A 21,729-nucleotide genomic window follows, 5' to 3' on the forward strand; every position below is an offset into this window, starting at 1 on the left:
CACTGTAACAGAGTGCAGGGCTAATCAATCGCAGCAGAACAAAATGGGAATAACAATCACTCACTGGCTGAAAACACATTTTTTATTGGCCTTCCTCACATCGCCTCCTCCAGCTGCTGGTGTTGGCGCTCGACAATGCTGCAGGGGGGCGAAACCAAAGTTCACATCTGGGGCGCTATCGGGGCACTGCGCAGCCGAATGACTTCACAATCTCCGGGACGCAGGAGGTCATGGCGCTGGGGTTACCATTGCCTCTGCGACAATTTCGCGGGCAGCGGTACACTCGCCGTGCCTGGTCACACAGCTGGTAGTGCCCCATTATCGCGCCCCCCCCGGAGGCGCTAACAGGAGGTGCAAAGGAGACCAATTTCTTCCCTATCTCTCACTTATCTATCCAATTGCCATTGGGAATTGTTTCCTGTATAATCACTCCCAAGTATCCACAGTTCTTTATATAATCCGTTATTTTGAATGTAATCTCTGCCCCTAGGCATCCAATATTCCCTATGTAATTAAATAAAGAGTTTTGGAAAACTTCATCACCCAGACAAGCGAAGTCTGCACATTTTATACAGTATTCCGAATACATGAAATGGATTTGTAACCTTACAGCCCTTCCACGTATTTATCGCTGCAGGGCAGTCTGCTGAAAAAAATGGCTGGGAAAGTCTTCTCGGGCGTAGCAATGGAAATGTGGCGGAGGTTGTAATAAGTCACACAAATAACTAGGAAGAGGTCTGTGGAGCCTGCAAATGTTTAATAAATGTGGCCCTGGAGAATTTGAGGCAAACGATTGAAATGAACAATGGAGTCGGAGGTAGTTAGTAAACATAATGAAAAAAATGATCTGAAGCAGCTTGAGCGGAGAAGTAAAAATCATGCTCGTTCGACTGGTTGCATCAGGGAAATCACTGGCATGAGAGGAATGATGTAAGCACTCAAAGGAGGTTCGATTCCAAGGATCGTCATGATCACACGACAAATATTGCCAAACAAACACCTCTTCTAAAGCAGATTACGGGCCGGATTTTCGAGAGGTTTGCAACTGGGTCGTCGCCACGATTTGACCCTCCGCGGCGGAAACCCGGTCGCAAAGCCCGGGCGGGATCCTCGAGTACCTGTTTGCGGCGACGCTTCCAAGTACCGCTGGGGAGAGGTGTGCCGACATGCAACAACTCCGATTGTGTTTGTGATCGAGTTTCGGCTCTCTCCCGACCCGCACGCCCACAGTGCTGTCGGTGCAGCCTTGCTAGCAGCGGTAAGTCAGAAAACCGATTACTTAGTTTAAGGTCTTGAGGATGTTTTTTCAAATTCTTTTCTCCCCCTCGCAAGGCCTCTCTCGCAGCGCAAACGGCCACGGACTAAAGTTGCCGAAACTCGCGATTTGCACCATGAATACCAATGCAGCCCTGACACAGACCCCAAAGGCCGAAAGTTTGGCCTAAAAACAGTAGCGCAGCGAAAATGGTAATTTTCCCGTATCGCTACCGTTTTCACCGAGAAACCCCGAAAGCCAAAAATCCGGCCTTAGTGGTTTCTCTTGCCTACAGTCGGGATTCCATATTTATTCCTTATATCTTTTGGGATGCCCCATTGTTTGAGTTCTGGATGCATAAAAGTGAGTGGAGCGTCATCAGGCTTTCAATTATACCCAAGAATTCAATTATATTTTATCAATGCAAAAAGAATATTACAAAGATTCCTAAAAAGGTTCTGGCTAATTTAACTTCATAAATTTTAATGGTCTGGCGCACTGGTACTTAGCATGTGCCAAGTTGATCAGCTTGTGTGTGAAGAATTAAGAATATAGGCAGCCATTTTCATCTGCCAACCACCCTGAAAAATGGCATAGTCTACAGGTCCCTTAAAGTGCGGGTGACCCACTAAACCCAGCGGTGAAGATGAAAATTAGGCCTGGCTTCCCATTTTTCCGTTCCTCGGTGTAATGTATTTGCTTCATGGGTTCTTTGCTTAAGAATTCATAGCAACAATTTGCTATTTAGAACTAATTGGTTTATTAGCAAAAGGTTTAATGATCACACTACACATTACCAGTTCATCCACCAGGCTCACAACCATCTGCCTCATCGTGGCTCCCCCGAACCCAACTGGCTGGGGTTTTATTGAGTCTTGTGAACATCATGTGACTGGCTAAGCTACTCCCAACTCAACAGCTCTACAACTATTTTTGGCTGTATCAGTAATCAAGTGCCCACCTGATTAAAGGGGGGGGCACAATCCAAAAACTTTTCAAGTGCCCCCTTCTTTTTTGAGGGCACTAGAAACACAAATTATACAAGTGCCGCCTGACTAAAAGGGGGGGAGGGGGGACATTAAACCAACAACTTAAACAAATTAAACTTTAGACATTAAATCAAATTAAAATGTGGTTGCCGGGGGTGATGATGCACTCCAGTCCCTCCGGCATCCACCTCTCGCGGAAGGCCGCGAGCGTACTGGTGGACACCGCATGCTCTATCTCCAGGGACACCCTGGCTCAGATGTAACCATGGAAGAGAGACAGGCAGTCGGGCTAAACGACCCCTTCGACCGCCCGCTGCCTGGACCGGCTGATGACCCCCTTGGCCATGCCTAGGAGCAGTCCTACGAGAAGGCCTTCCGACCTTCCCGCTCCCCTCCGCACAGGGTGCCCAAAGATCAGGAATGTGGGACTGAAGTCAACAGCTCTACAACTCTTTTTGGGTGGGAACAAAATAAACATTAGATCAAGTGCCCCCCCCGATCTGGGGGACACTCCAGACACTTTTACCTGCCCTCTTTTTTTTTCTTTTTTTTTGTGGGTTTTTTTTGTGTGATTTTGTTTGGGGCATTAAAATCATATAATTTACAAGTGCCCCCTATAAAAGGGGAGGGAGACACAAAAACCCGGCAATTAAAACAAATTAAACTTTAAAACATAAAATCAAATTAAAATTTGGTTGCCGGGGGTGATGATGCACTCCAGTCCCTCCGGCGCCCACCTCTCGCGGAAGGCCGCGAGCGTACCGGTGGACACCGCGTGCTCCATCTCCAAGGACACCCTGGCCCGGATGTAGGTGCGGAAGAGAGGCAGGCAGTCAGGCTGAACGACCCCCTCGACCGCCCGCTGCCTGGACCGGCTGATGGCACCCTTGGCCGTGCCCAGGAGCAGTCCTACGAGGAGGCTCTCGGACCTACCCGCTCCCCTCCGCACAGGGTGCCCAAAGATCAGGAGTGTGGGACTGAAGTCAACAGCTTTACAAACCTGTGAGCATACTCACAGGTGCATAAATTATACTCTGCAATGTGGTATAAAAGCTACCGTTTCACAGCTGTTCACTTTCCATAGAAATCCCAGGTGGAGTGTAAATTCAATTGCCGATTCACTATCGGCGTTTTGTGTTATTTCACTCCTATTATGTTTAATAGCAGAGAGGTTCTCACTAGTCTGTGTGAAATTTAGGGGTTTGTTGATATATTGGGGCCGAAATTGCCCACCGCCCGAAACGAGTCACACCTACCGCTCTTGAAGTGTCCTGGCTGCCCCAATGCGTGGGGCCGCCAAACCGGAGAAATTCAGCACTTCGTGCTTTTTTTTGAAGCGGGGCAGAAGTGGGGGGGCGGGGTGGAGTGGCCGACACTGTCAGTCATCAGCGCCGCGCTGATGACATCATCACGCTGGCATGACACAACGTCTCTCCCCATCAGTTAAAGGGGAAAGCCGCTACGAACTCTGCAACCACTTTAGTGGCAAACACTCGGCCACTGGGGAAGGGTTCAGCCGGGCCAGCGGCCAGGTACCCAAGAGGGGGTGCCAGGCTGCCTATTGGCTGCCCGACCGAACCTGCGGCCATAATTGTTGGCCCGACCTGGCAGTCGGCTGACAAAGAAACCATGGAGTCGCTGGCAGTGCCACCTCTCCTTTAAGGGCAGCTGTGCCGCCAAGCCACAAAAACGGTAGCTACAGCAAAAGCTTTTGGGGGCACCAGCCGCCGGTTGCGCCACTCCAGTGTGGCAATTTTTGAAAGGGGCAATTTCGGGAAGGGGTCACTGCCGGTTGGTAAGGGGTCGGCGCATGCACGCCGCAGAGGGAAAACGGGTGGGGCGGTTCCTTATACCGCTCCAAACCAGAGGAAGGGCAATTTCAAAAATGGCGGACCCTCCGCAGAGACTCGGCGACCAGTCTGCACTGACCTATGGCCGCCGCTTTCAGGCCTTATAGGAAGGGGTCATTTCAGCCCCATACTGTTTCCCAAAGAGGGATGGCTTGTGCAAATATAAAATTTCAAACCTGATGCAATAAGTAATTCATCAGACAGCCAGAGAGTTGTTGTCTACTTCCTATCTGTGACAAAATAAATGAATTTGTCTCTGTAAATTTGTATCTTGCAATAAATTTAGCTTGTGTATTTAGCCTGAACACATTGAACTGGAAATTGGATGGGTTCTATAATGGGCGGGCAATCCTCTCCATCAGACTGCCACCCAGATGAAGACAAAAATACATCCCATAATCTCTTCAATCTCATACCTTAAAGGAGCGGAATGCATCTCTAGGTTGGAGTATAGGCATTATTCACTGAGTATTTTATCACACTATATAATGCAATAATTGGTGATGGTAGCAGAGTGGTTATGTTACTGAACTAGCAATCCTGGATGAATGATTAGGGATGAGTTAAAATCCCACCATGGCAGCTAGGTATTTTAAATTCTGTTACTAAATCCAGAATAAAAAGCTAGTATCCATAATGGTGACCATGTAACTACCGGATTGTCATTAAAACCCCATCTGGTTCACGAATGTCCTTTATGGAAGGAAATCTGCTGTCCTTACCTTGTCTGGCCTATTGGAAGGTATGCATTGTCTTATCAAGTCATGTCTCACACAACAATGTGGTTGACTCTTAATTGCCCTTTGAAATGGTCTAGCAAGCCACTCAGGGATGGGCAATAAATGCCGGCCTTGCCAGTGATGCCACAAACTGTGAATGAATAGAGAGAAAAAAATAGGTCAGCCACAATGCAGAGAAACTGGGTCATCTGAATGTCAATTATTTAGTGACAATCACAATAGAAGAACTGTATCATTACCATAAAACTAGTGATAAATTCACAGGGAAGAGCCATGAACTATACTGCTCTCCCTCTGAAGAGAAGTTTAACCCTTAAGTAATCAAGTCATGTGTCCCACAGGTGGTGAAGTCCAGAGGGAGAACCTGATTTGACTTTGTCAGATGGGTTTTACTCCTTTTGAATGAGACCATGATCAAATATATACCTGCATTTGACATTGTTGCATCATAATCGGCACAAAATGTCTTTATTTTATACCATTATCTCCACAACCATCATTCCATTCCGACATCAGGATCACTAATTGCAGCTTTCACTCAGTTCCTCACATATCATAAAATTAAACCTTTGAACCATAAAAAAGCAATAATGTGCTCGTGTTAAGCAATGTCTCCAGTTCCTGCCTGCAGCTTTACCATTATTCACCAAAGGAGGTGTTTATTACTTCATATGCCCCTGACAAATGGAGATTATCCCTTAATCTATCTATACATACTATGCCTGAGGGAATATTGATTTATTTCAACATTTATTATCTGGCCTGGACTGCGGAGCCAATCCAGTGACAATAAAGGCCCGGTGGCGAAATTCTATTGCAGCAGAAAGACATGACTTGATAAGACAATGCATACTGTTCAATAAGGCCCTTGTCATGAAATTAAACTGAGTTCATTTGGAATTTGGTAGAAAACCAAGGGGGTGAAATTGAATTTGAGCGGCGACGCAAATCAGGTAGAACCGCTTTTGCCGTCTGTTATACGACAAACCCGATATTCTATTGAAGTCAATGGAGCGGAATATCGGGCAAGCGCATAACGGACAACTGATGTGATTGCGCCTGGTTTGCATCCCCTCCCCCATGTCCAATTTCACCCCCAATCTATTCAAAGTGCTGCCAGAAATTCCCTTTATTCCATGTGTTGTTTCAGACAGTGTATAATAGTGTGCTGTGCGGACAACTATTTTGTGCAAGAGCGAACTAAACGGCCATCCAAGTTTGCTTGTTTAAAAATCTTAACTTTATTCTTGTTGTGATCGCAGTCTCCTGGTTTCATCCGCCAACTTAAGTTGTTTACAAGGTTCTTTTCCAAGAATACTTGTGCTTTTGTGCTTCTATTGCAATGAGGTCTGACAGCTCTGGTGAATAAAACACTTGCTTTCTTTTTTGACAGTAATAGCATCTTGCATCTGGTGTCACCCAGGCCTGGTGCAGTACAGGACTTCCACCATCGAGTTTTTCTCTTTTGGGAGTGCTACACCTGTCTGGCATCAGGCGGGGGTTGGGGTTGGGTGGGGTGGGGCGGGGTACGGGGCAGGGTTGGAGACTGCCGAACTGGGAACACTTTTACTCTGATATAAGCATTTTCCACACGCTCTTTCTTTATGATCTCTGTGATTGAGATTGTTTCATTGATGCCTGATTTTGCAAATCAAGACAGAGAATTCATTGTCATGGGTGTATGGTATTGAGCACAAAAATAAATTGTGCAAAATTATTCCATTATTTCATTCTATATTAAACTGCCTTATTAATATGTTCATTTGTAATGAATTATGAGATAACTAAATTGCATTGTGTCCAGGGAACTAAAATAGATATTTTTAATATTAATTATTTATTTAACCATGTTGGACCAGTGAGAAAATAAAGGCATTAAAATGCTATAGTTCATACAGCAACCACTGATGCACAGTTTTATAAATGAGGGGCCAAATAACTCCAGTCCAGTCAGAACCAGGTCCACAGACCTCACTTTTATCTGCTTATTTATTAATGTTCAAGGTAGAAAATTCCAAGAGTTAGAAGATATTTACATTTCCTGGCTATGTATCTGATATGGTGCCTGCAGTCATACAGTTGTACATCAGTCATGGACCAGTAATATTGGATTACAGGAAACCTCATCTCACTTTTTAATTGTTAGCATGTCCTTCACAAGGAAAGAAAAGCAGACTTCATTGTGTTGCTCAATTTGTATGAGGTAGACCAGTGTATTCGGTAAATTCCTACAGGCTGAGGCCTTTCATTGTTCTGTCTCAGGGGCTCTACACTAATAATCATTTTGCAACCTGTAACAAGTGACCTCATCTCACTTCATTAAATAATCCTGTTCAAAGCTTTCCCTTTCAGAATCTAAGAGGACCGATTTTCCTGACCCTTGCCCCCAGGTAATGCCCAGTTCCCCAGGCGCAAAGGTCAAGAGACAGGGCCACAGAATTTCCAGGGCTTTCCTGGAGGAATGTAGCTCAGACTGTACCTGAGCAAGCTCAATTGAAACCGATTTTCCTGGCCTGCCTCAATTTCCTTATCACTTTCTGGATGCGGTGCAGGGAGTCGAGGAGGCGGAGCGGGACGTCAGAGAGGCGTACAAGGGGTCCAGCGTCGAGTCGGGAGGCCAGCAGGGAGTCCAGGAGGCCAGCCGGTGCAGCTGCAGCAGGGAAGCAAAAAAGAAGTAGAAAGAAACTGAAAGGTGACATCACAGTCAAGGGGGTAAGTGATTGGTGAGTAGTTTTTCTTTTTCTTTATCAATAAGTAACCTTTTAGCATTGTTGTTGCCAAATTAAGTTAATCTTAGGGTTAAGTCATGGCAGGAGAGCTCAGACACGTATTATGCTCTTCCTGTACTATGTGGGAAGTCAGGGACGCTTCCAGTGTCCCTGATGACTACATGTGCGGGAAGTGCATCCGCTTGCAGCACCTGACAGACCGCGTTGTGGCACTGGAGCTGCGGGTGATTCACTCTGGAGCATCCACGATGCTGACAATGATGTGAATAGCACATTTAGTGAGTTGGCCACACGGCAGGTAAAGGATACACAGCCAGATAGGGGATGGGTGACCAACAGGAAGAGCACTGGAAGGAAGGTAGTGCAGGGGTCCCCTGCGGTCATCCCCCTGCAAAACAGATACACCGCTTTCGGTAAGTTGAGGGGAATGATTCATCAGAGGAGAGCAGCAGCAGCCAAGTTCATGGCACTGTGGGTGGCTCTGCTGCACAGGTGGGCAGGAAAAGAAGTGGCAGAGCGATAGTGATAGGGGATTCAATTGTAAGGGGAATAGATAGGCGTCTCTGCGGCCGCAACCGAGACTCCACGATGGTATGTTGCCTCCCTGGTGCAAGGGTCAAGGATGTCTCGGAGTGGGTGCAGGACATTTTGAAGAGGGAGAGTGAACAGCCAGTTGTCGTGGTGCATATAGGTACCAACGATATAGATAAAAAATGGGATGAGGTCCTACAGGATGAATTTAGGGAGTTAGGAGCTAAATTAAAAAGTAGGACCCCAAAAGTAGTAATCTCAGGATTTCTATCAGTGCCACGTGCAAGTCAGAGTAGGAATCGCAGGATAGCTCAGATGAATACGTGGCTTGAGGAGTGGTGCAGAAGGGAGGGATTCAAATTCCTGGGACATTGGAACCGGTTCTGGGGGAGGTGGGACCAGTACAAACCGGACGGTCTGCACCTGGGCAGGACCGGAACCAATGTCCGAGAGGAGTGTTTGCTAGTGCTGTTGGGGAGAGGTTAAACTAACATGGCAGGGGGATGGGAACCTATGCAAAGAGACAGAGGGAACTAGAATGGGGACAGAAGCAAAAGATAGAAAGAAGAAAAGTAAAAGTGGAGGGCAGAGAAACTCAAGGCAAAAAGCAAAAAGGGCCAAATTACAGCAAAATTCTAAAGGAGCAAAGTGTGTTAAAAAGACAAGCCTGAAGGCTCTGTGCCTCAATGCAAGGATTATTCGTGGCATGTATGTAACCATCATGCAACAGTAATCTTCATGTAACTGTAATCGTCATGCAACTCTTATACACTGTACTTATACACTAGAAATGCACACCCTGACCACAGGGGATGAACTTGTGGGAGACACTCCTCACCTGGGTTTCCAGGTATAAAAGGGGAGGTCCCACCCAGGGTCAGCACTCCTTGGTCCTGCGAATAAAGGTTAAGGTCACGTAGTGACTGTGTCTGCAGTACATGCCTCGTGTGTGTTTGTAGTACGGTGCAGGGACACCACATTTGGTGATGAGAAACGGGAATCACCGAACCACGAGGATGGCCACCGGTAGCACAGAGGAACATTACTGTGTGGGTGAGGACTGGGACAACTTCGTGGAAAGACTCCAGCAGAGCTTTGTCATGAAGGACTGGCTGGGACCGACAGCGGCTGACAAGCGGAGGGCGCATCTACTGACCAGCTGCAGACTACAGACATATGCGCTGATGAAAGACCTGCTCGCACCCGAAGAGCCAGCAGACAAGTCCTTTGAAGAGCTCAGCCAGCTGATCAGTGAGCATTTCAAGCCGGCGAGTAGCGTACACATGGCCCAGCACCGGTTCTACATACACCGGCATCGGGAGGGACAATACATCTCGGACTTCGTTGCGGACCTGCGGCGCTTGGCCAGTCTCTGTAAGTTCACAGACGCCTGCAGGGGGGAGATGTTAAGGGACTTTTTCATTGAGGGCATAAATCATGCCGGGATTTTCAGGAAGTTCATAAAGGCCAAGGACTTGACTTTAGAAGGGGCGTCATTGATAGTTCAGACCTTCATGGCATGGGAAGAGGAGACCAAGCTAATTTACGCGCGCAGCCCTGGTCCCAACGTGGCGATGGACCAGGGAGTTAACATGGTGAACACGGCTAGGGACCCCGCAGGCAGGCAAGGGCATTTAGAAACCGCCCAGGCAGCAACAGACTCTAGGGTGGGCCTGCAACAGGGACAATGGAAAGGGGATAAGCAATTCACGCCATCACGAGGAACAATGCGTCCTGCGATGGGACCATTAACACCCATCATCAGCGTGCTTAGAAACAACCAAATGGGCAATTACAGAGTAAAGCCAGGTAACAACAATTGTTAACAACAATCTCAGCTCATGCTGGAGATGCGGGGGTAGACATACTGCGAAAAGCTGCAGGTTCCAGCAATATGCCTGTAGGATTTGTAACGTCAGTGGACACTTGGCCAGGATGTGCAAAAAGGTTGTGGCAAGGCTAATCTGTGAGATAGAGGAACCAGATAAGGGGTCTGCAATGCAGGATGATGACTGGGGAAACGCCATGGATGCTGAAGTTCAGCGGGTTCACGTGGCTGACGTCCACAGTTCATACACAAAAACGCCACCCATGATGATGAAAGTTTTATTGAATGGCATTCCAGTGCGCATGGAGCTGGATACGGGAGCTAGCCAGTCACTTAAGAACAGCCAACAATTTGAGAAACTATGGCCACACAGAGCTAGCAGGCCCAAACTGGAAGACATTGACACGCAGCTACGGACATACACCAAAGAGATCATCCCAGTGCTGGGCAGTGTAAACTTGGTGGTAACACATAATGGATCACAGAACCGGCTGCCACTCTGGATCGTCCCGGGAAATGGCCCTGCACTCTTGGGGAGGAGTTGACTAGCTGAGATGAATTGGAAATGGGGGGCTATGCACGCCATTTCATCTGTGGAGCAAAGTTCATGCTCACAGGTCCTACAAAAATTCGGGTCACTGTTTCAACATGGTTTTGGAACGTTCAAGGGCACTCCGAACGCCAGACCAGTGCACCACAAAACCAGAGTGGTGCCGTATGTGATGCGTGAGAAAATTGAAAGTGAATTGGACAGGCTGCTCAGAGAGGGCATAATTTCGGCCATTGAATTCAGCGACTGAGCAAGTCCCATCGTTCCTGTGCTTAAAGCAGATGGGTCGGTCAGGATTTGTGGCGACAACAAAGCCACCATCAACCGAGTGTCGCTGCAAGACCAATACCCGCTCCCGAGAGCGGAGGACCTTTTTGCCACGCTGGCAGGTGGCAAGCTGTTCACGAAGCTGGACCTCACTTCGGCCTACATGACTCAGGAACTGGCTGAAGAATCCAGGCTTCTGACCACCATCACGACGCACAAGTGATTATTAATCTACAACAGGTGTCCGTTTGGCATTCGTTTGGCGGCAGCTATCTTTCAGCGAAACATGGAAAGCTTGCTCAAATCCATTCCTGGAATGATCCTTATAACGGGTCGAGACACCGAGGAATACCTCCACAACCTGGAGGAGGTGCTACGCCGACTGGACCGGGTAGACTTGCAGCTGAAAAAGGCCAAGTGTGTGTTTTTGGCGCCAGAGGTCGAGTTTTTGGGTAGGAGGGTTGCCGCAGATGGGATCCGGCCCACCGAATCCAAAACGGAGGCGATCCGCCGGGTGCCCAGGCCCAGCAACACATCGGAGTTGCGATTATTCCTGGGACTTTTGAACTATTTCGGGAACTTTCTGCCGAACTTAAGCACATTGTTGGAGCTGTTACGCATAGCGTAAAGGTTGTGAATGGCTTTGGGGGGACTGTCAAGAACAGGCTTTCAATAAGGCGAGGAACCTGCTGTGTTCTAACAAACTGTTGACTTTGTAGGACCCCTGTAAAAAACTGGTTTTAACGTGCGATGCATCGTCCTACGGGGTTGGGTGTGTGTTGCAGGAGGGTAATGACGACGGCCGACTCCAACCGGTGGATTATGCCTCCAGGTCACTCTCCCAGGCAGAGCGTGGATATGGCATGGTCGAAAAAGAAGCACTCGCTTGTATTTACGGTGTGAAAAAGATGCACCAGTACATTTTCGGTAGACAGTTCGAGCTAGAGACGGACCACAGGCCGTTGTCCGACAGCAAGGCTGTCGATGCCAATGCATCAGCTTGCATACAGCGATGGGCCCTCACGCTGGCTGCGTATGACTACACCATACGGCACCGGCCAGGCACCGAAAATTGCGCTGACGCGCTCAGCAAGCTCACACAGGCCATCAACGAGGGGGCAACGGAGCAAAACGCTGAGATGGTCATGGCCGTAGAGGCTTTTGACACCGCAGGCGCCCCCATCACAGCCCGCCAGATCAAACTCTGGACCAACAGAGACCCCCTCCTATCCATGATAAAGAAATGTGTCCTGACTGGGGATTGGGTGCCAGCACACAGGGCGTGCCCCGAGGAGGTCAGACCGTTTCAGAGACGGATGGATGAGCTCTCCATCCAAGCCGACTGCCTGCTATGGGACAGCCGGGTAGTCATGCCCCAGAAAGGCAGGGAAGCGTTCATCAGGGAACTCCACAGCGAGCACCCTGGCATCGTGTTAATGAAGGCCATTGCCCGGTCACATGTATGGTGGCTGGGGATTGACTCAGACCTGGAACACTGGGTTTGCAGGTGCACGACATGTGCCCAGCTGGGCAATGCCCCCAGGGAGGCCCCACTCAGCCCGTGGGCCTGGCCCACCAGGCCATGGTCACGTATTCACATAGACTATGTGGGCCCGTTCATGGGGAAAATGTTCCTGATCGTTGTCAATGCTTATTCGAAATGGATCGAGTGCATCATGTTAAACTCGTGCACGACATCCATCACCGTGGAGAGTCTGCGTACGGTTTTCGCGACCCACGGCTTGCCGGACATCCTGGTCAGCGACAATGGCCCGTGTTTCACCAGCCATGAATTCCAGGAGTTTATGTCGGGCAATGGTATCAAACACGTCCAGACAGTGCCATTCAAGCCGGCTTCCAATGGCCAGCGGAACGTGTGGTCCAAGTCATAAAACAGGGCATGCTCCGCATCCAAGGACCCTTCCTTCAGTACCATTTATTGCGCTTCCTGCTGGCCTACAGATCCCGCCCGCACTCGCTCACGGGAGTCCCGCCAGCGGAACTCCTCATGAAACGCACGCTTAAAACGCAGCTGTCCCTCATTCTCCCAGCCCTGGCAGACATTGTTGAGGGCAAGCGCCAGTCCCAAACCGAGTTCCATGATCGAAACTCAAGGGGGAGGTGTATAGAAATGGATGACCCGGTATTTGTTCTTAACCATGCTTTGGGACCCAAGTGGCTTGAGGGCACAGTAATTGGCAAAGAAGGGAATAGGGTCATAGTGGTCAGACTAAACAATGGGGAGATATGCCGCAAATACTTGGACCAAGTAAAGAAAAGGTTCAGCATAGACACGGAGGAATCTGAAGAAGAGCTTGAGATGTCACCCACACCACTGCCAGTGGACGAGCAACGAGGACAATCCACAGCATGCACAGTCCCTGCGGCCAGCCCGTACAGGCCGGAATCACCTCAGGTGACAGAGACGCATGCCGAGGCTCAGCCACCAGAGCTACAACTGCGGCGCTCCACGAGAGAGCGTCGACCACCTGACAGACTCAACCTTTGACACAAAAAGACGTAAGGGCGGAGGTGATGTCATGTATGTAACCATCATGCAATGGTAATCTTCATGTAACTGTAACCTTCATGCAACTCCTGTACACTGCACTTATACCCTAGAAATACACACCCTGACCACAGCAGGTGAACTTGTGGGAGACACTCCTCACCTGGGTTTCCAAGTATAAAAGGGGAGGTCCCACCCAGGGTCAGCACTCCTTGGTCCTGCGAATAAAGGTTAAGGTCACGTAGTGACTGTGTCTGCAGTACATGCCTCGTGTGAGTTTGTAGTAAGGTGCAGGGACACCACAATTCGGAATAAGGTGGATGAATTAACTGCGCAGATAGCAGTTAACGGATATGATGTAATTGGCATCATGGAGACATGGCTCCAGGGTGACCAAGGCTGGGTACTCAACTTCCAGGGGTATTCAACATTTAGGAAGGATAGACAGAATGGAAAAGGAGGTGGGGTAGCGTTGCTGGTTAAAGAGGAAATTAATGCAATAGTAAAGAAGGACATTAGCTTGGATGATGTGGAATCGGTATGGGTGGAGCTACGGAATACCAAAGGGCAGAAAACCAGTGGATGTGGTGTATTTGGACTTTCAAAAGGCTGTCGACAAGGTCCCACACAAGAGATTGGTGTGCAAAATTAAAGCACATGTTATTGGGGGTAATGTACTGATGTGGATAGAGAACTGGTTGGCAGATAGGAAGCAGAGAGTCGGGAAAGATTCCTTTTCAGAATGGCAGGCAGTGACTAGTTGTATACAGATCACGAAACAGTAGTGAGGTTGGGGACAGCATCAAACAAGAGATTAGGGATGCGTGCAATAAAGATACAGCAGTTATCATGGGCGACTTTAATCTACATATTGATTGGGCTAACCAAACTGGTAGCAATGTGGTGGAGGAGGATTTCCTGGTGTGTATTAGGGATGGTTTTCTAGACCAAAATGTCAAGGAACCAATTAGAGGACTGGCCATCATAGACTGGGTGATGTGTAATGAGAAAGGACGAATTAGCAATCTTGTTGTGCGAGGCTCCTTGGGGTAAAGTGACCATAATATGGTAGAATTCTTTATTAAGATGGAGTGTGACACAGTTGATTCAGAGACTAGGGTCCTGAACTTAAGGAAAGGTAACTTCGATGGTATGAGACGTGAATTGGCTAGAATAGACTGGCAAATGATACTTAAAGGGTTAACAGTGGATAGACAATGGCAAACATTTAAAGATCACATGGATGAACTGCAACAATTGTACATCCCTGTCTGGAGAAAAAATAAAACGGGGAAGGTGGCTCAACTGTGGCTAATAAGGGAAATTAAGGATAGTGTTAAATCCAAGGAAGAGGCACATAAATTGGCCAGAAAAAGTAGCAAACCTGAGGACTGGGAGAATTTTGTAATACAGCAGAGGAGGACAAAGGGTTTAATTAGGAAGGGGAAAATAGAGTATGAGAGGAAGCTTGCTGGGAACATAAAAACTGACTGCAAAAGCTTCGATAGATATGTGAAGAGAAAAAGATTAGAGAAACCAAACGTAGGTCCCTTGCAGTCAGATTCAGGTGAATTTATAATGGGAAACAAAGAAATGGCGGACTAGTTAAACAAATACTTTGGTTCTGTCTTCACGAAGGAAGACACGAATAACCTTCCGGAAATACTAGGGGACCGAGGGCCTAGTGAGAAGGAGGAACTGAAGGAAATCCTTATAAGCCAGGAAATTGTGTTAGGGAAATTGATGGGATTGAAGGCCGATAAATCCCCGGGGCCTGATAGTCTGCATTCCAGATTACTTAAGGAAGTAGCCCTAGAAATAGTGGATGCATTGGTAATCATTTTCCAACACTTTATCGACTCTGGATCGGTTCCTATGGACTGGAGGGTAGCTAATGTAACACCACTTTTTAAGAAAGGAGGGAGAGAGAAAACTGGTAATTATAGACTGGTTAGCCTGACATCAGTAGTGGGGAAAATGTTGGAATCAATTATTAAAGATGAAATAGCAGCACATTTGGAAAGCAGTGACAGGATCGATCCAAGTCATCATGGATTTATGAAAGAGAAATCCTGCTTGACAAATCTTCTAGAATTTTTTGAGAATGTAACTATTAGAGTGGACAAGGGAGAACCAGTGGATGTGGTGTATTTGGACTTTCAAAAGGCTTTTGACAAGGTCCTACATAAGAGATTGGTGTGCAAAATTAAAGCACATGGTTTTGGGGTAATGTACTGACGTGAATAGAGAACTGGTTTGCAGATAGGAAGCAGAGAGTCGGGATAGATTCCTTTTCAGGATGGCAGGCAGTGACTAGTGGGGTACCGCAGGGCTCAATGCTGGGACCCCAGCTATTTACAATATACATTAATGATTTGGATGAGGGAATTAAGTGTAATATCTCCAAGTTTGCAGATGACACTTAGCTGGGTGGCGGTGTGAGCTCCAAGGAGGACACTAAGAGGCTGCAGGGTGACTTGAACAGATTAGGTGAGTGGGCAAATGCGTGGCAGATGTAGTATAATGTGGATAAATGTGAGGTTATCCACTTTGGTGGCAAAAACACGAAGGCAGAATATTATCTGAATGGCAGCAAATTAGGAAAAGGAGAGGTGCAGTGAGACCTGGGTGTCATGGTACATCAGTCATTGAAAGTTGGCAAGCAGGTTCAGCAGGCGGTGAAGAAAGCAAATGGTATGTTGGCCTTCATAGCCAGGGGATTTGAGTATAGGAGCATAAAAGTCCTACTGCAGTTGTACAGGGCCTTAGTGAGACCTCACCTGGAATATTGTATTCAGTTTTTGTTATGTATTGTCCATGTACATTAAATGTATAGTTACAATGGTGCGCCACAAGGGGCACTGTGGTGGGAGACCCGAAAGTACCTGCGAGACAGAGTATAAAAGGCTGCCCACCACACCTGAGAGGCACTCTGGAGTTACACAATAAACGACTAAGGTCACAACAGTTACTATAACACCAGACTGTGTGGAGTCAGTGATTTGAGTGCTACATACATCACAAATTGGCGACGAGGACACGGACGAGCTCTTCACGCAACCATGGCTATTTTGGGCACGCTAATGGATTTCACAGAGGGTAATGACTGGGATGCCTTTACGGAAAGGCTCGAGTACTATTTTACAGCAAACGACCTGACAGGGCACACGAACGTGCTGAGAGAGAAGCGTAAGGCGATATTGCTGTCCAGTTGTGGCGATGAGGTTTACTGTCTCGTCAGGGATTTGCTGACACCCGTGAGCGCCAAGGACAAGTCATATAAGCAGCTGATTGAACTAATTCGTAACCAACTGAAACCAAAGGAGAGCATCCTCACGGCCAGGCACAAATTCTACCACCACTGCAGACCTGAGGGCCAGGATGTCACAAAATATGCTGCGGACCTCAGGAAACTCGCGGCGCCGTGCGATTTTGGCATACACCTTAACGAGGCGTTGCGAGACGTCTTTGTTATGGGGATTGGCCGTGAGGGTCTCCTTCACAAGCTGCTATCCACTGAACCTACAGTCAGCCTGCAGCAAGCCATCAACATCAGCCGGGCATTTATGACCTCGACTTGCAGCACCAAGCAGATGATCCTCACGGTCTCGAACCCGGCAGGTACTATTCACAGGATAGCGCCCGTCACGGACAAAACCCAGGGCAGAGAGCACGGACCTCAGGGTCCTGGAACTCAGAGTGCGCCGAGGGGGGCTAATCGAGTAGCACCGTGCTGGCGCAGCGGAGGAAGCCATGGGGCTCACCGGTGCAGGTTTGCGGAGTATACGTGCAATACCTGCCACACGAAAGGCCACCTTCAGCGTATATGCAAAAGAAACACAACTCAACGTGTGGCTGAGGAGATGGTAGATGATCTGCTATCCAGCGAGGAGCATTGTGGTTTGGGTGAACGGGCATCCCAGCCCCAGGTAGAAGAAGAGGATGCGTTTGGACTGTATACATATACCGGCGATTCGGCCCCAGTGAGTATGGAAGTGGACACGGGATCGGGTCAGTCGCTGATGAGTCAGGAAACTTTTGATAAACTGTGGGATAACCCGGCTGCACGACCCAAGCTGGTCCCGGTCACGGCGAAGCTGCGTACCTACACCAAGGAACTGATACCAGTTCTTGGCAGAGTGGATGTGCAGGTATCTCACGGGGGCAAGACGCACGGTTTACCTTTGTGGATCAATGCAGTCGATGGGCCGACGCTACTCGGCAGGAGATGGATGGGGAAGGTCCGTGGGAACTGAGAGGACTTCATTCCTCCACAGACCGCTGTCCCTCGTGTTCACAGGCAGAGCAGGCTTCCACCTTGGGATGGGATGGCAGCGAAGGAAGCGCGTGTGGGGTTGGGCAGAGCAGCGGTGGCCGTCGACTCTCCCCCTGCAAAGTCTGAGAGTGAGAAAGACTCGCTGGGACCAGCAGCAGCGCCGACCGAGCTGGAGAAGAGAGAAGGGCTTCGACGGGCTGCTCCAGCAGGCACCCTCGGCCCGCAGGCAGAGGCGGCCGTTCGCGGGGCTTGCAGTGGGAGGAGCGGTGAATCGGCAGTTTCGGGAGCGGGACTCGCTCGGCGACGTGGTGAGGGCCGGTGCTCCGAGGAGCGGGGCTCGCCCAGGATCGGCTGCGGCAGTGAGGAGGTCGGCTCCGGAGGACGTGTGTGTGTGTGGGGGCTCCCGGGCTAAAAGGTCAGCTGCGTGGGGTGTTCCGGAGGATGCGGCGGTGCGGGGGCCGGTGCGTTGCGGCTCCCGGGTGTGTTCAGAGTGTGGCGGTTCTCTCTCTCTAGAGAGGGAGAGCAGGCAGCAGCACAGCGAGTTCAAGATGGCGGCGAGCCTCGTGGCAGCAGAGTTCTGCAGAGAAAGGCAGGCAGGCACGAGTGGAGCACCTAAAATGGCGGCGCCCAGTAGAAACCTCGTGGGAAAAACAAAATGGCGTCTTAAAAGGGACATGTACCCGGTAGTCTTAAAGGGGCCTTACACTGTAGGTGGTCCCCACAAAGAGACTTTTGTAAGGGTAAAAGTGAGTCAAAATGATTACTGTGATTTGTATGATGATGTGATTTATGACAAGAGTTAATATTTTAATGCTAAAATGATTACTGTGATTAAAATGATTGATATGATTGGTGAAAAGAGTTAATATCACAATGCACAGTTAAAAGAGTTAACAGATCTGTGACTAACATGACTAATGGATTAATGAGATTTCTGATTTTGTGTGATTTATGCAATTGTTCAGCGGCTGCAGACAAGCCACAAAGGCAATTATTTTCTGAGAACAGAGGCAACGCACTAGTTGCGATACCCTGTCTCAGTGCAGCCCATTACCTCGGGCACAAAGGGGCAGTATGCCGCCACCACACCTCACCCAGTGGAGCTGGGATTTAATAACTGTTCAGTGTACCTGCAACCTTTTGATATAACTCTTCAACGTATCTATATGTACCATACAAACGTACTGTCTATGTGTACCTGCTTTCTACTGGAGATTATGTTTGTGTACTTGTATCGCCCATGTAAGGACTGCAAATACCACATGCTTGCACCAGATCACAAGCATAATCTCTACATGGAGGGGGAAGAGGGAAGTGGATGGTCATGGACTCACACTCACAAACCAACCAGGATGAACAAGGCCGAGGTTTCCGGCAATGTGCTTTTGGAACTGTGTGGCGGGGGAGTGAGATGTTATGTATTGTCCATGTATATTAAATGTATAGTTACAATGGTGCGCCACAAGGGGCACTGTGGTGGGAGACCCGAAAGTATCTGCGAGACAGGTTATAAAAGACTGACCACCACACCTGAGGGGCACTCTGGAGCTACACAATAAAGGACCAAGGTCACAGCAGTTACTATAACACCAGACTGTGTGGAGTCAGTGATTTGAGTGCTACATACATCACAGTTTTGGTCTCCTAATCTGAGGAAGGACATTTTTGCTATTGAGGGAGTGCAGCAAAGGTTCACCAGACTGATTCCTGGGATGGCAGGACTGACATATGAGGAGAGACTGGATCGACTGGGCCTGTATTCACTGGAGTTTAGAAGGATGAGAGAGGATCTCATAGAAACATATAAAATTCTGACGGGACTGGACAGGTTAGATGCAGAAAGAATGTTCCCGATGTTAGGGAAGTCCAAAACCAGGGGACACAGTCTAAGGATAAGGGGTAAGCCATTTAGGACTGAGATGAGGAGAAACTTCTTCACTCAGAGAGTTGTTAACCTATGGAATTCTCTACCACAGAGAGTTGTTGATGTCAGTTCATTGGATATATTCAAGAGGAAGTTAGATATGGCCCTTATGGCTAAAGGGATCAAGGGGTATGGAGAGAAAGCAGGAAAGGGGTACTGAGGTGAATGATCAGCCATGATCTTATTGAATGGCGGTGCAGGCTCGAAGGGCCGAAGGGCCTGCTCCTGCACCTATTTTCTATGTTTCTATGCTCAATATCTGAACCAGTGGGTTTGCAGGGATCTGTGGGCTGCCTGCGGACTTGAACGTAGAGCCATTTTAAATCAATTTAACATGACCCCAGGCTCTTCAGACTGAATTAAGGCCTTCTAGTTGCCAATCGCTCTCAGTCGGCTACGCAGTTGTCAGCCTGAGTGGCTGTGCCTCCATTTTCTGCCCCTTTTGCCAGCACTAGGCCCTGCCAGGGGGCTGGACCTGTGACAGGGTACCCTCGGGCCATGTAACTGGTGCACAACAGGAAATTCTAGTGACCCTGGGCTGGGCGGGGAGCAGCATTCTTCATCTGTGCTGCTCCTGTTTAGTCAGGGATGGCAAAAATAATTCTGTACAGAGAATATCTACTGCATCCATTCCGTTGTAATGTTGAAATCAATGTGGAATCAAATCTTTGGTTTCAATTTTATTAATAAAGAATGCACTTTTGTTTAAAATAGCTTAGTCCATTGCTTTATTTCACCATCTTTCTCAGCCTTGAGTTTTTAGCATGTGCACCTGATGGTTCATTGATCAGAACATATGGAATGGAATATGCAAAATCTAATTGAATAATTTATCCATGACAAAATGTGGAGTGGTAGACACTAAAACTAAATATATCTAACAAAACATGGGATGGAATCATTCTAATTCCTGTCGTCAAATTTTAGGACCTTCAGAACAAAAGCCACTTGGAAAAAGATTTGTCGTAGTCACATACATGTCAACCGAGGAAACTAGCACGACTTGACCAACAGCTGACAGCTGAAAAACAGGCTTGAATATAAGATGTGAAAAGGAGATAAAATAAGATGTTAAACATTTCTGCCTTTGACAAAAATTAACACTTATGCAAAGTGTATTAATCCTGCTGCTAACTTCAAAACATGAAGAAAACAATTTTCTGTTTGGAGAAATGATTATTTGAGTGCACCTCTATGATATTGTTTTGGAATTTGCGATGACAATCATGGCGAGACGATCAGCGCTCACCGTTAATACAGAGAAAATCAGACAGCAACATCCGGCATCCGTATATATGCTTCTAAATGTGGAAATCCGAAAGTTGCTGTCAGAGATACTCTGCTCTTCTACAGGCTGCGCTGTAACAGTCCTCGCCGATAGACGCGGCACTGAAATCACTGTAATGGCGGGAAGTTGCAGTACTTGGCCACTCCTTACTCATTAATAATGCCAGAAAAGGTTTGGGCTGGTGCATTCAGTAGTAAGTGAATTTTTAATGACGTGGTAAGTGATAATTGCTACCAAACAATCTCGCTGGCCCGGAAAATTTAATTTTATAAGTGTGGAGTCTCATTCCTTCAGAATTTAATGAGCGTTGGAATTTTTTTTAATTAAAATATTTTTTTTTTACTTTTTTTGTCTGTCTCTTTTATATTTCTGTTAATCCCATCTTTCTTCCCCAATCTTTATTTCGCTTTAGACTCTGCATGTCTCAGTTAGGATTCTTCAATCTGAATGGTTGAAGAGCTTCGCTGTTGCTTGACTTGCTCACAGGTGCCACAGATTCCCTGGAGAGGGCGCCTCACTGGAAATGATCTCTAAATAGCACAAGTTGTCACTCAGAAGCTCGCCCAAAGTTTGTGGCCAGCTGTCAGCGTGATGAACGGTGAGTCCTGGCCATTGCATTAGGCTGATTGCCACTGCTCTGAGCTCAGTGAAGTGGTGAGTCACAGAACAGCTTGTCTGAAAGTGCAGACATATAAAGCCTTTTAAATCCAGGTTGTCAATCCAGAATGCAGATTGATTCAAACTCCCAAGAAACAGGTATCCATGCTTTCATCTGACAAGAAACATTAGAGGTCTCCATTGGGATGTGGTGCTCCATGCTCCTCATAGATAGGACATTTTGTTTCAAAATTTTACATTTTGAAGTTTGTTTCTATTAAAAGCACTCTGGCTAGAATCTATGGGCTAGAATTTCCACTTTGCTGTCTTCCGCCCAAAAAATGGGCGATGGACCAGCGATGAACGATGTCTCAGCCTTGCTGATCGCTGGGACAT

The sequence above is a fragment of the Pristiophorus japonicus genome, chromosome 21 (assembly GCF_044704955.1).
Source record: "Pristiophorus japonicus isolate sPriJap1 chromosome 21, sPriJap1.hap1, whole genome shotgun sequence".
NCBI lineage: Eukaryota > Metazoa > Chordata > Chondrichthyes > Pristiophoridae > Pristiophorus > Pristiophorus japonicus.